This window comes from Chiloscyllium punctatum, chromosome 2, assembly GCF_047496795.1.
Source record: "Chiloscyllium punctatum isolate Juve2018m chromosome 2, sChiPun1.3, whole genome shotgun sequence".
NCBI lineage: Eukaryota > Metazoa > Chordata > Chondrichthyes > Orectolobiformes > Hemiscylliidae > Chiloscyllium > Chiloscyllium punctatum.
Window position 1 is genome coordinate 16,779,306 of NC_092740.1, and position 13,001 is coordinate 16,792,306.

Genomic DNA, 13,001 nt, shown 5'->3' on the forward strand with positions numbered 1-13,001 from the left:
AGAGGCAGAGGAGGGGCACTGAGGGAGAGGGGAAATCTGAGGGACTAGGAGGAGGGGGCACTGAAGGAGAGGGGAAATCTGAGGGAAGAGGAGGCAGGGCACTAAGGGAGAGGGGAATCTGAGGGCAGAGGATGAGGGGGCACTGAGGGAGAGGGGGATCTGAGGGAAGAGGATGAGGGGGCACTGAGGGAGAGGGGAATCTGAGGGAAGAGGATGAGGGGGCACTGAGGGAGGGGTAATGGGAGGCTAGAAAAAGGGAAGTTCTAGCGGTAAGTCGAGGTGAGGGGGGAAGAGGGACTGGGGAAATGGGGAACTGAGGATGTATGAGGAGAGGTTTATTCAAACCCTACTCCAGAGACCAGGCCACAAAGGTGGAGACTGACAGTCAAGTGCAAAACTGACCAGGAGTGCTGCACTATCTGAGATGCTGAGATTTGGGTAAGCCATTAAGCTGAGCTCTGTTTGCCCTATGGGTTGAAACATTAGAGATCTGATAGCCGTCATTTCAAATAGGGGGAAGGAGCCCTTCATTGTGACCTTGTCAAAGCAGACATAACTGAAGTAGAGACGTTAGCTTATGCTGTTAGCTAATTGAAAGGGAAGAAAATCTAGCCCTACTTCCTGATCAGAGCTGACCGGAGATGCCCATTGAAACTGCACGTGCAAGAAAATGTCAAGCTGAGCTGTGAACTCTCTCCGTGAATGAGACCGATGGATTTAGTGTCTGGCGATGATATATGACATATTTGACATATATGAGGATTGTGGGAGGGGTGAAAATGAGCGAAACAAGAGCAATGATGAACAAAAGAGCAAAAGAAAGTCTCAATATTACCTTATCCCTGATGTGGATTTATCTTCGAGGAGAAAGCCTTGTAGAGGGAGGAAGAGAGCTTCTTCAAGGAAGGCATCCTTGCAAGAGGATTCGCAGTAGGTTAAAATCTTCGAGGAGAAAGTGAATTTATCTTCAGCAGGCTATCTTAACCTTATATAGCAATGTTAAAAATCACACAACACCAAGTTACAGGTTTATTTGGAAGTACTGGAGCGCTACTCCTTCGTCTGGTAGGTACCTGATGAAGGAGCAGAGCTCCGAAAGCTAGTGCTTCCGCATAAACCTGTCGGGCTATAACCTGATGTCTTGTGATTTTTAATTTTGTCCACCCCAGTCCAACACCGGCTCCTGCACATTATGTGGCAATGTTATGTTGTAACATGACAGACTGAGCCATGGTGTTGAAAAGCCCAAGGGACAGGTATTACAACTAGCCATTATGTATAAACAGATATTTTCGGACCCATCTTAAGTGCCTGGGCTAACATTAACTTAACATGTTACAACACAGCAGCATATCTCCAGTAGTGTGCTGGGCTTCAAGTTGCAAAATTTATGTTCATGTCCTCAAAGGTTATTTCTCACACAATTCCTGACAGAGCAGGCTTCACTGTGATCGTCACTTTCAGGAATATTAAGGTGCTTTAAACGAATTGTAAACAAATAGAAAACCTCCCAATTTAGGAAATGAAAGTCTAGTAAAAGTCTGACTGGAAAACTGGGGCCAAACGTTGCAAGGGGATTTGAGTTCAGAGGTTTGGGGCTCTTACTGCAGTTACACAGGGCCTTGGCTAGACCACACCTGAGGGATTGCATGCAGTTTTGCTCAATGCTAAGAAAGGAGATACTTGCCATTGAAGGAGTGCAGTGGAGAATCAATAGGCTGTCACAAGATGGCAGGTCTGCCCTGTAAGGAGAGATTGGTTCAGCTGGCCGGTATTCACCAGGGTTCAGAAGGATAAGAGGGGATCTGATTAAAACATATAAAATTCTGACAGGACTGGACGTGTTAGGTGCAAGAGGGATGTTTTCTCTGGCTTGGGGAGTCTAGAACCAAATGACAGTCTCAGGATACAGGGGAGACTAATTAGGGCTGAGATGAGGAAACATGACTTCACTCAAAAGCTCGTAAACCATTCTCAAATAAAAGCAACGCACTGTGGATGCTGAAGACCCAAAATAAGAACAGTCAGTGAAGAGAGAAACAGTCAGCATTTCAAGTCAGTATGACAATATAGAAGATCAGAAACTAGAGGGCAGGAGGAGGCCATTCAGCTCTTTGAGCCTGCTCTCCCATTCTGTAGAAATCATGGTTGATCATCCAACTCAGTACCTTGTTCCAACTTTCTCCCGATACCTTATGGTCTGTTTAGTCCTAAATTATGTCTAATTCTTTCTTGGAAACATTTGGCCTCAACTGTTCCCTACTGTCTGGGTGAAGAAATTCCTCCTCATCTTAGTCCGAAATGGACCACCCCATATCCTTAGACTGTGTTCCCTGGTTCTGGACACTCAAGTCACCAGGAACATCCTTCTGCAATAACCCTGTCTAGCCCTGTTAGAGTTTTACAGGTTTCTCTGAGATATCCTCCTGAATGACGATAACTCCGATGATTCAATGACAAATGGTAAGCATGTGTCATACCAGATTCGAGATGTTAACTTTGTCTCTCTCTTTACGGATGCTGCCAGACCTGCTGAGTTTCTTCAGTGTGTTCCATTGGAGACCAAAAAAAACTCTTCTCCCGCGGTCAGTCGTTAGGCTCGTTATCAGAAAGCTTCTTCCATCACCCTGACGCCAGGCTAAAGAATTCTGTCAACATCCAGCATTCAAAACCAATCTGTATTGCCATCTGCTCCTCTCCTCGTGACGTTTTAAAAATATCTCTTTTTCTCATCTGACTTTCATGTTTAGCTCTGATTTTGTTATCTCGCCATAAAATGCTTGACCTACCACAATTTAAGTGTATTATAATTTCTATTTAATGATGTCCATACGTCACACTGTGAGTGTAACAGTGCAAAGTGACTTTTGCTTCATCTTATCTCAGGGTTGGAGTGTTTGATATTTGCAGCTAGGTCTATCTTCTCCATTGAAAATTCTTCACAGTGTGGACATCGTTACTTTGTGGACAATGTTTCCAGCCTGACGTTTAATTCTGGCTTGTGACTGCTGCCACTTTATCCCGAAAGAGAAGGCAGCCAGTTCCTTTCCTTCAAGGTGTTCGACACCGTGAATCATTGAATTCCTTTTGAGGTGGAAGCTGTCCAGTAAAGGATGGATGGATAGACTGGGGCCTGTAGCCCAATCGGAGAGCAGAAGGGCGAGAGGTGATCACAATAGCATTTCATGTTGGACTGGGGTGGCCAAAGTCAGAAGGTAGAAGTGGGTACTGCAGATGCTGGAGATTAGAGTTAAGAGTAGAGTGGTGCTGGAAAAGCACAGCAGATCAGGCAGCATCTAAGGAGCAGGAAAATCGGCGTTTTGGGCAAAAGCCCGTCATCCTGATGAAGGGCTTTTGCACGAAACATGGATTTTTCCTGCTCCTCGGATGCTGCCTGACCTGCTGTGCTTTTCCAGCACCACTCTAATCCAGGCAAAGTCAGGTGTCAAATGATACCAGGTTAAAGTCCTACAGGTTTATTTGAAAACACAAGCTTTTGGAGCACTGCTGTGATTTCAAATAAACCTGTTGGACTATAATCTGGTGTCACGTGACTTCTGACAATGAAACTTGTAAGATTCTGGAGTGTTTGGGTCCAGTGGATGTTTACTCTTGAGGCAACTGAGAAATAGGGGACAGAGTTTAAGAAAAAGAAGTCCCCTTGGTGGAAATGTTACCATCTTTCTCTCAGAAAGAAGGTTTTTAGTACGGGAAACATATGAACATGAGAATTAGGAGCAGGAGTAGGCCCTTTGAGCCTGTTCTGCCATTTCATAAGGCCTTGACTGACCCCATTACTCCACGTAGCCCGCTAACCTTTGACCCCCCTCCCTTGCTTATCAAGGATGTGCCTGCCATTTCTTTTTTGATTCGTTCATGTGACGTGGACGACACTAGTTACACCATCATTTATTGTCTAGAGTCAACCACGTTGCACTGATTCTAGAGTCACATGTCAGCCAGACCGGTGAAGGATGACAGATTTCCTTCCTTAGTGAACCAGATGAGATTTTGACAACAATTGCACCAGGGTCTCCATTACGCTGGCTTTTAATCCTAAGTTTCCCCTTCGACTTGAACTGAATTGAATTTATTGTCACGTGTACCGGGGCACAGTGAAAAGCTTTGTCTTGCGAGCAATACACGCAGATCACAGAGTTAAGTAGCGTAGATCAGTAAATAATAGGTAAACAGCAGCAAAACCAAAACACAGAACACGCGAATGTTTTTGAGTTTGTGAGTCCATTCAGTATTCTTACAACAGTAGGGTAGAAACTGTTACAAAACCGGCTGGTGCATGTGTTCAGGTTTCTGTACCTTCTCCCCGATGGTAGAGGTTGTAGAAAAACATTGCCAGGGTGGGATGGATCTTTGAGAATGCTGGCAGCTTTTCCTTGACCGCGGGCCTGGTAGATGGATTCTATAGACGGGAGGTTGGCCTTTGTGATTGTCCGGGCCGAGTTCACCACTCTCTGTAACCATCTCCGATCTTGAATGGTACAGTTGCCATACCAGGTAGTGATACATCCAGACAGAATGCTCTTGATGTTGTACCTATAAAAGTTCAAGGGTATTTGCCGTCATGCCAAACTTCCTCAGAGACTACATGAAGAGTCCAAGAAAGCTTGTTGTGGATGACCACTCCCAGGAGCTTAACACTCTCCACTCGTTCCACCTCTGTGCTGTTAATGAGTGTGTGTGTGTGTGTGTGGTAGGTGGTGGGGGGGGGAGGGGAAACGGCATGAGTAACATCCCGCCAAAAGTCAATAATCAGTTCTTTGGTTTTGTCAGCATTGAGAGCTAGGTTGTTCTCAGTGCACCATTTTTCCAGGTCTCCCACCTCTCGTCTATAGTCTGTTGCATCGCCATCTGAGATTTGATCGACTATGGCGGTGTCATCAGCGAACTTGCAAATAGCATTAGTCTGATATTTGGCGATGCAGTCATGGGTATACAGTGAGTACAGTAGGGGGCTGAGTACACATCCCTGGGGGGCTCCAGTGTTGAGGGTTAGTGAGGATGAAATATTGTCCCCAGTCTTCACTGATTGTGGCCTGTGGGTCAGGAAATTGAGGATCCAGTTGCATAGAGTGGGGCTTAGTCCGGGATCACTAAGTTTAGTAATCAGTCTCGAGGGGATAATAGTGTTGAAGGCTGAAATGTAATCAATGAGTAGGATTCTTACATAGCTGTTCTTGGTGTAAAGATGTTCTAGGGAGGAGTGAAGGGCAAGTGATATGGCACCTGATGTGGATCTGTTGGTCCGATAGGCAAATTGGAGTGGGTCAAGAGTAGTGGGGAGGCTGGAGTTGATTAATGCCATGACCAGTCTTTCAAAGCTCTTCATAACCACCGAAGTTAGGGCCACTGTACGGTAGTCATTGACTACTTCCTGGGATTCGAACATACGTCTCCAGAATGTTAGCCTGGAGCTCTTGGTTTTTAATCCAGTGACATTTTCCCGCTGCCCCCAGTTCATCCGACTGTCTGTCTGTAGTCTTCCCTAGAAAGTGTGGAGAGTCATTGAGTTTATTCAAAGCACCAGTCACAGCATTGAGTACATGGGTTGGGACATCATGTTATAGCTGTACAAGTTATCGGTGAGGCCACATTTGGAGTACTGTGTAAAATTCTGATCAACCTGTTATAGAAAGGACGTTATTAAATGGGAATGTGTACAAAAAAGATTTACAAGGATGTTACTGAGACTGGACAGTTGAGTTATCAGGAGAGCCTGGATAGGCTGGGACCTTTTTCCCTGGAGCGTCGGAGGCTGAGGTGTGACCTTATAGAGGTTTATAAAATCATGAGGGGTAGAGATAAAGTGAATAGCTGACGTCTTTTCCCAGGGTAGGGGAGTGCAAAACTCGCTGGCATAGTTTAAGATGAGAGGGGAAAGATTGAAAAGGGACTGGACGGGCAACTTTTTCGCATGGAGAGCGGTGCGTTTTTGAAACTAGCAGCCAGAGGAAATGTTCAAGACAAGTACAATTATAGCATTTAACATTCATTTGGACAGGTACATGAATAGGAGGGGTTTAGAGGGATATGGGCCAAATGCAGGCACATGGAATGAGGAGAAAGCGAGAACTGCAGATGCTGAAGACCAGAGTTGAAAAGTGTGGTGCTGGAAAAGCGCAGCAGGCCAGGCAGCATCCGAGGAGCAGGAGAATTGATGTTTCGGGCATAGGCCCTTCATCAGGAATAGAACTAGTTCCGATAAGATGACCTGGTTGACACGGACAAGTTGGGCCGAATGGTCTGCTTTCTTGCTGTGTAATTCTATGAGTCCATGGCTGACACAGATTTTCATGAGCAAGGGTGTCAAGAGCTGGAGGGGACTGACATGAAAGTGGGTTTGAGCCCACAACCAGATCAGCCATCACCTGACTGAATGGCAGAACAGGATCCAAGGCCTGCTCCTAAGGCCTTCATTCCTGTAAATGGGACAGCACACAACATAGAACATAGAACAAAGATCATAGAACAATCCAGCGCAGAACAGGCCCTTTGGCCCTCGATGTTGCGCTGACCTGTGAACTATTCTCAGCTCGTCCCCCTACACTATCCCATCATCATCCATGTGCTTATCCAAGGACTGTTTGAATGCCCCTAATGTGACTGAAAGTTGACTACATTGGCAGGTAGGGCATTCGACACCCTTAACTACTCTCTGAGTAAAGAACCTGCATCTGACATCTGTCTTAAATCTATCACCCCTCAATTTGTAGTTATGCCCCCTCATACACGCTGACGTCATCATCCTAGGAAAAAGACTTTCACTGTCTATCATATCTAATCCTCTGATCACCTTGTATGTCTCTATCAAATCCCCCCTGAGCCTTCTTCTTTCCAATGAGAACAGACCCAAGTCTCTCAGCCTTTCCTCATAAGACCTTCCCTCCAGATCAGGCAACATCCTGGTAAATCTCCTCTGCACCTTTTCCAATGTTCCACATCCTTCCAGGAGTGGGGTGACCAAAACTGTACACAATATTCCAAGTGTGGCCGCACTAGCGTTTTGTATAGTTGCAGCATGATATTGCGGTTCCGGAACTGAATCCCTCTACCAATGGAACCTAACACACCATATTGCCTTCTTAATAGCACTATCCACCTGGGTGGCAACTTTCAGGGATCTATGTACATAGATACCAAGATCCCTCTGCACATTCACACTACCAAGAATCTTTCCATTGACCCAGCATTCTGTCTTCCTGTTATTCTTCCCAAAGTGCATCACCTCACATTTAGCTTTCATTGAACTCCATTTGCCACTTCTCAGCCCAATTCTGCAGTTTATCCAAGTCCCCCTGCAACCTGTAACATTCTTCCAAACTGTCCACTACTCCACCGACTTTAGTGTCATCTGCAAACTGACTAACCCATCCACCTATGCCTACGTCTAAGTCATTTATAAAAATGACAAACAGCAGTGGTCCCAAAACAGATCCTTGTGGCACACCACTAGTAACCATACTCCAGGCTGAATATTTTCCATCAACCACCACTCGCTGCCTTCTTGCAGAAAGCCAGTTTCGAAACCAACCTGCTAAATCACCCTCAATTCCATGCTTCTGCATTTTCTCTAACAGCCTACCATGTGGAACCTTATTAAAGGCTTTACTGAAGTCCATGTACACCACGTCAACTGCCCTACCCTCATCTACATGCTTGGTCACCTTCTCAAAAAACTCAATAAGGTTTGTAAGACACGACCTGCTCGTGACAAAACCATGTTGACTATCTGAAATCAAATTGTTGCTTGCTAGATGATTATAAATCTTATCTCTTGTAATCCTTTCCTATAACAGACATAAGGCTCACTGGTCTATAGTTACGTGGGTCAGCTCTGCTGCCCTTCTTGAACAAGGGCACTACATTTGCAATCCTCCAATCCTCAGGTACTAAACCTGTTGACAATGATGACTTAAATATCAAAGCCAAAGGTTCTGCTATCAGAATCCTTGGATAAATCCCATCCAGCCCAGGGACTTGTCTACTTTCACTCCTTCTAGCATTGATAACACCTGTGCGTAACTAACCTCGATCCTTTCTTGTCTAAAATCTTGTACCTCATTCTTCTCAACAGTACTCTCCTTTTCCTAGGTGAACACCGATGAGAAATGTTAGTTTAGCACCTCTCCGATCTCCACAGGGTCCACACTCAACTTCCCACTTCTATCTTTGGCTGGCCCTAATCATCCTTTTAATCCACACATACCTACAGAAAGCTTTAGGGTTCTCCTTTATTCTATTTGCTAAAGACTGCTTGTGTCCTCTCTTTGATCTTCTTAACTCTCTCTTTAAATCCTTCCTATCTGATCTGTAACTCTCCATTGCCTCATCTGTACCAACTTGTCTCATCGTCACATAAGCCTCCTTCTTCCACTTAACAAGAGATACACTTTCTTTAGTAAACCACGGTTCCCTTACCTTATCACTTCCTCCCTGCCTGACAGGGACATCCCTGTCAAAGACATGCAATATCTGTTCCTTAAACCAGCTCCACATTTCGATTGTCCCCATCCCCTGCATTTTGCTATCCCTATCTATGCATCCCAATTCTTGCCTAATTGCATTATAATTGCCCTTGCCCCATTGATAACTCTTGACCTGTGGCATGTACTGATTCCTTTCCATGGCTAAACTAAACGTAACTGAATTCTGGTCACTCTCTCCAAAGTGCTCACCTACAACTAAATCAAAAACCTGGCCTGGTTCATTACCAAGCACCAGATCCAGGGGGGCCTATCGTCGGCCCTTCGACATACTGTGTCAGGAAACCCTCCTGTACACATTGGACAAAGACTGATCCATCCGACATGCTAAAGTTATAGCATTTCCAGTCAATGTTGGTGAAGTCCTCCATAATGACCACTCTGTTCCTTTTACTCCTACCCAGAATAGTTTTGCCAATCCTCTCTTCCACATCCCTGGAACTCTGCAGAGGCCTAGAAAAAACTCCCAGCAGTGTGGCCTCTCCTGTTTCTAACCTTAGCCCAAACTACCTCAGTAGACGAGTCCTCGTCAAAAGTTCTTTCAACCACCGTTGTACTATCATAGAGTCATAGAGTCAAAGAGATGTACAGCATGGAAACAGACCCTTCGATCCAACCCGTCCATGCCGACCAGATATCCCAACTCAATCTAGTCCCGCCTGCCAGCACCCGGCCCATATCCCTCCAAACCCTTCCTATTCATATACCCAACCAAATGCCTCTTAAATGTTGCAATTGTTCCAGCGTCCACCACATCCTCTGGCACCTCATTCCATACACGTACCACCCTCTGTGTGAAAACATTACCACTCAGTTCCCTTTTCCTTGACGAACAATGCCACACTTCCCCGTCTTTTACTGCCTTCGCTGATCTTAAGAAAAGATCTAAACCCTGGAACCTGCGACATCTATTCCTGACCCTGCTCTATCCATGTCTCTGAAATGGCCATAACATCGAAGTCCCAGGTACCTATCCATGCTGCAAGCTGACCTCCCTTATTCCAGATAGTCCTGGTGTTGAAGTAGACACACTTCAAACCAGCTTGCTGTCTGCCAGCACACTCCTGTGACCATGAAATCCTGTCCGTCTCCTCTCTACTGTCACCCTCCGGTACACTGGAACTACACCTCAGGTTCCCATCCCCCTGCTGAGCTAGTTTAAGCCCACCCGAATAGCACTAGCAAATTTCCCACCCCTCTGGTTCAAGTGAAGACTGTCCTGTTTGTAGAGGTCCCACCTTTCCCAGAATGAGCCCCAATTATCCATATACCTGAAACCCTCCCTCCTGCACCATCCCTGCAGCCACATGTGCTCCCTGTTCCTCTCCTCGCTATCACGTGGCACGGGTAACAAACCAGAGATAACAACTCTGTTTGTTCTAGCTCTCAGCTTCCACCCTAACTCCCTGAAATCCTGCCTTACATCCCTATCCCTCTTTCAACCAATGTCATTGGTACCTACATGGACCACAACTTGAGGCTGGTCACCCTCTCCCTTCAGGACCCCAAAGATACGACCCGAAACATCACAGACCCTGGCACCTGGGAGGCACCACACCAACTGTGAGTCTCATTCGTTCCCAACAAACCTTCTATCTGACCCTCTAACCATTGAGTCCCCAATGACTAACACTCTCCTCCTTTCCCTCCTTCCCTTCTGTGCATCAGGGACAGGCTCTGTGCCAGAGACCTGTGCCCCACTGCATACCCCTGGTAAGTCATTCCCCCCATCAGTATCCAAAACAGTATGCTTGTTTTTCAGGGGAATGACCACAGGGGATCCCTCCACTGACTGTTTTCTCCCCCTTCAAACAGTCACCCAGCTTTGTTCATGCCTAGGAGTGACTACTTCCCTGTAACCCTTATCTATCACAGCCTCTGCTTCCCGAATGATCCGAAGTTCATCCAGCTCCCACTCCAGTTCCCTAACGCGGTCTTGGAGGAGTGAGAGTTGGGTGCACTTCCTGCAGATGTACTTGGACGGGACACTAATGGCGTCCCTCACCTCAAATATCATGCAGGAGGAACACTCCTCTCCCTGCACTGCCAATGTAAAAAAATGTAGAATGTCAAGAAAAGAGAAGCTTACCTGATGTGTCCCTGATGTTTAAGGTTCGAGGAGGTGGATGAGTGAGAGGCCCTACACAGGTAGGGTTTCGGGTTTAGAAAACACTCACTTATATCGCTGAGGGGGAGAAAAGTGCCTCCTTTCCGAGAAACCTCTACTCTCCGATGTCAGATGTAAAGAGACTCAAATCAGTGACTCACTGCTCCCGACAGGCCCCTGGTCCAAGCTCCAGTTCTTCGAGCTGTTGCTGTCACTGAAAAGCAGAAATGGAGGGCTCCCACGCTTGAGGCATGTTTTTAAAGATTCAAATCAGTGACTCACAGCTCCCGAAGGAGGAGGCCATTGTAGATGTGCAAACTCCTTGAAAGACTTTAGTATTCCTCCCCCTCACCACCACCCCCCCACTTCCCCCACCCCCACCCACCCCCCTCGCCCTTTGTGCATAGTTCGGAATTTTTTCTTTATCCAGGACACCCAGCAACTCACGTGATTAACACCCCATCCATCACCTTCAGCTTTCATTCCCTCCATCACGATGGCAACAGAATCTACCATCTACCAGAGGCACTGCAACAACTCACTCAGGCTCCTTTGACAGCACCTTCTAAACACATGACCTCAACCATCTAGAAGGACAAGGGCAGCAGATACATGGGAACACCTCCAAGCCACTCACCATCCTGACTTGGAAATATATCGCTGTTCCTTCAGTGTCAAATTCCTGGGAGTACACTATCGGTCAACCTACTGCATATGGACTGTAGCAGTTCAAGAAAGCAGCTCACCATCACCTTCTCAAGGGCAACTAGGGACAGGGCAATAAACACTGGCCACTGACAAAGCAAATCCCATGAACGATTTTCTTAAAGAGAGCCATTAAAATACAAATGAGATTAAAATGAACAGTCTTAAAAGGATTGCACTAATTTGAACCTCTGAGCAACAAATTATTTTAATACATCATAAAAATCCTTAATTTACAGATTAAAATGAAAGGCCAACGCATTCTGGGCTTTTATTTATTAAAATCCACAGATACTGTTCTGTTAGGCCAAGTTAATTAAATTCTCAATCATTGGCCCAGTCTTTGTGAGTTTTATAAGGTAAGGGATTGACCTGCCTCATAGTTTATTCATGCACTTTTAAAATCACCAAATGCTGACTTTTCTCCTTAATTCATAGACTCATAGAGTCATAGAGATGTACAGCACGGAAATACTCCCTTTGGTCCAATTTGTCCATGCCGACTAGATATCCTAATCCGATTTAGTCCCACCTGCCAGCACTCGGCCCATATCCCTCTAAATCCTTCCTATTCATATACCCATCCAGATGCCTTTTAAATGTTGTAGTTGTACCAGCCTCCACCACTTCCTCTGGCAGCTCATTCCATACACGTATCATCCTCTGTGTGAAAACATTGCTCGTTAGGTCCCTTTTATATCTTTCCCCTCTCACTTTCAACCTGTGCCCTCTAATGTTGGACTGCCCCACCCTGGGGAAAAGACCTTGTCTATTTATCCTATCCATGTCCCACATGAATTTATAAACCCTATTCCTTTGCACGTCTATATTCGGGTGGCTGTGGCAAGAGAATGTGATATTTGGGAAGTGGGATCAAAGAATTTTTGTTTTAACATAAATCCAGTCCGTTTGCCTATCAATCTGTCAGTCTCAGAATTATTGCTTGTGTTGAGTTCAACAGATTTTTAAAGAGTGAGCTCCGAGAGTTTTACTACGGTTTGGTGAAAATGCACTTCCAGAATTATCTAGCATTAAATTTGAACTCATACATCATTAAGTATTGCTGGAGAAAGACAGAATTTATTGAAACTCTTCATTGTGCATTCATCAGAGCAATTCACAAAAATACAAGTTTGAATGGAATACTGCATGAGAGGAGAATACTGATTGGTTGGTGAGTGGACTCTGATTGGTAGAGGCATTACCATGGAGAATGCACCTGTAATGCTGATTGGCAGTTAACTGCTGCAGTTGGTATAAGTTTTTAAACCAGGCAAGTTGACTTTGATTTGTCAGGCCCCTGAGAAATGAGCCAGAAATTGGCCGTCACCCATTTTGTTGGGTATCAAACAGATGCAGTGCATGTGCAAAGAACAGGGCCCCTATGTGCAGTTTCCAGAACATTCACGTGTTCCACATGGTGGGCACAACTGACAACCTGAAAGCAATTGTCAGCTCATGCACACGGGATTGTCCAATAAGTGTTGTCCAATTGCAGGAATCACTTCTAGTGTTGGCCACTGTGTTGGGAGTTATGCAAACACAGACCAAACCTCTACCCCAGAGCAAATAGTCTGTCTCTTTCTGCCCTTTGTCTTAAACAACTCAATTCAATGACTCTATGTTCTCCATTCTCAGGGGAAGCCTGAGCCTCCACACAAGTCACCTCTGGACTCAACAAGCATGGA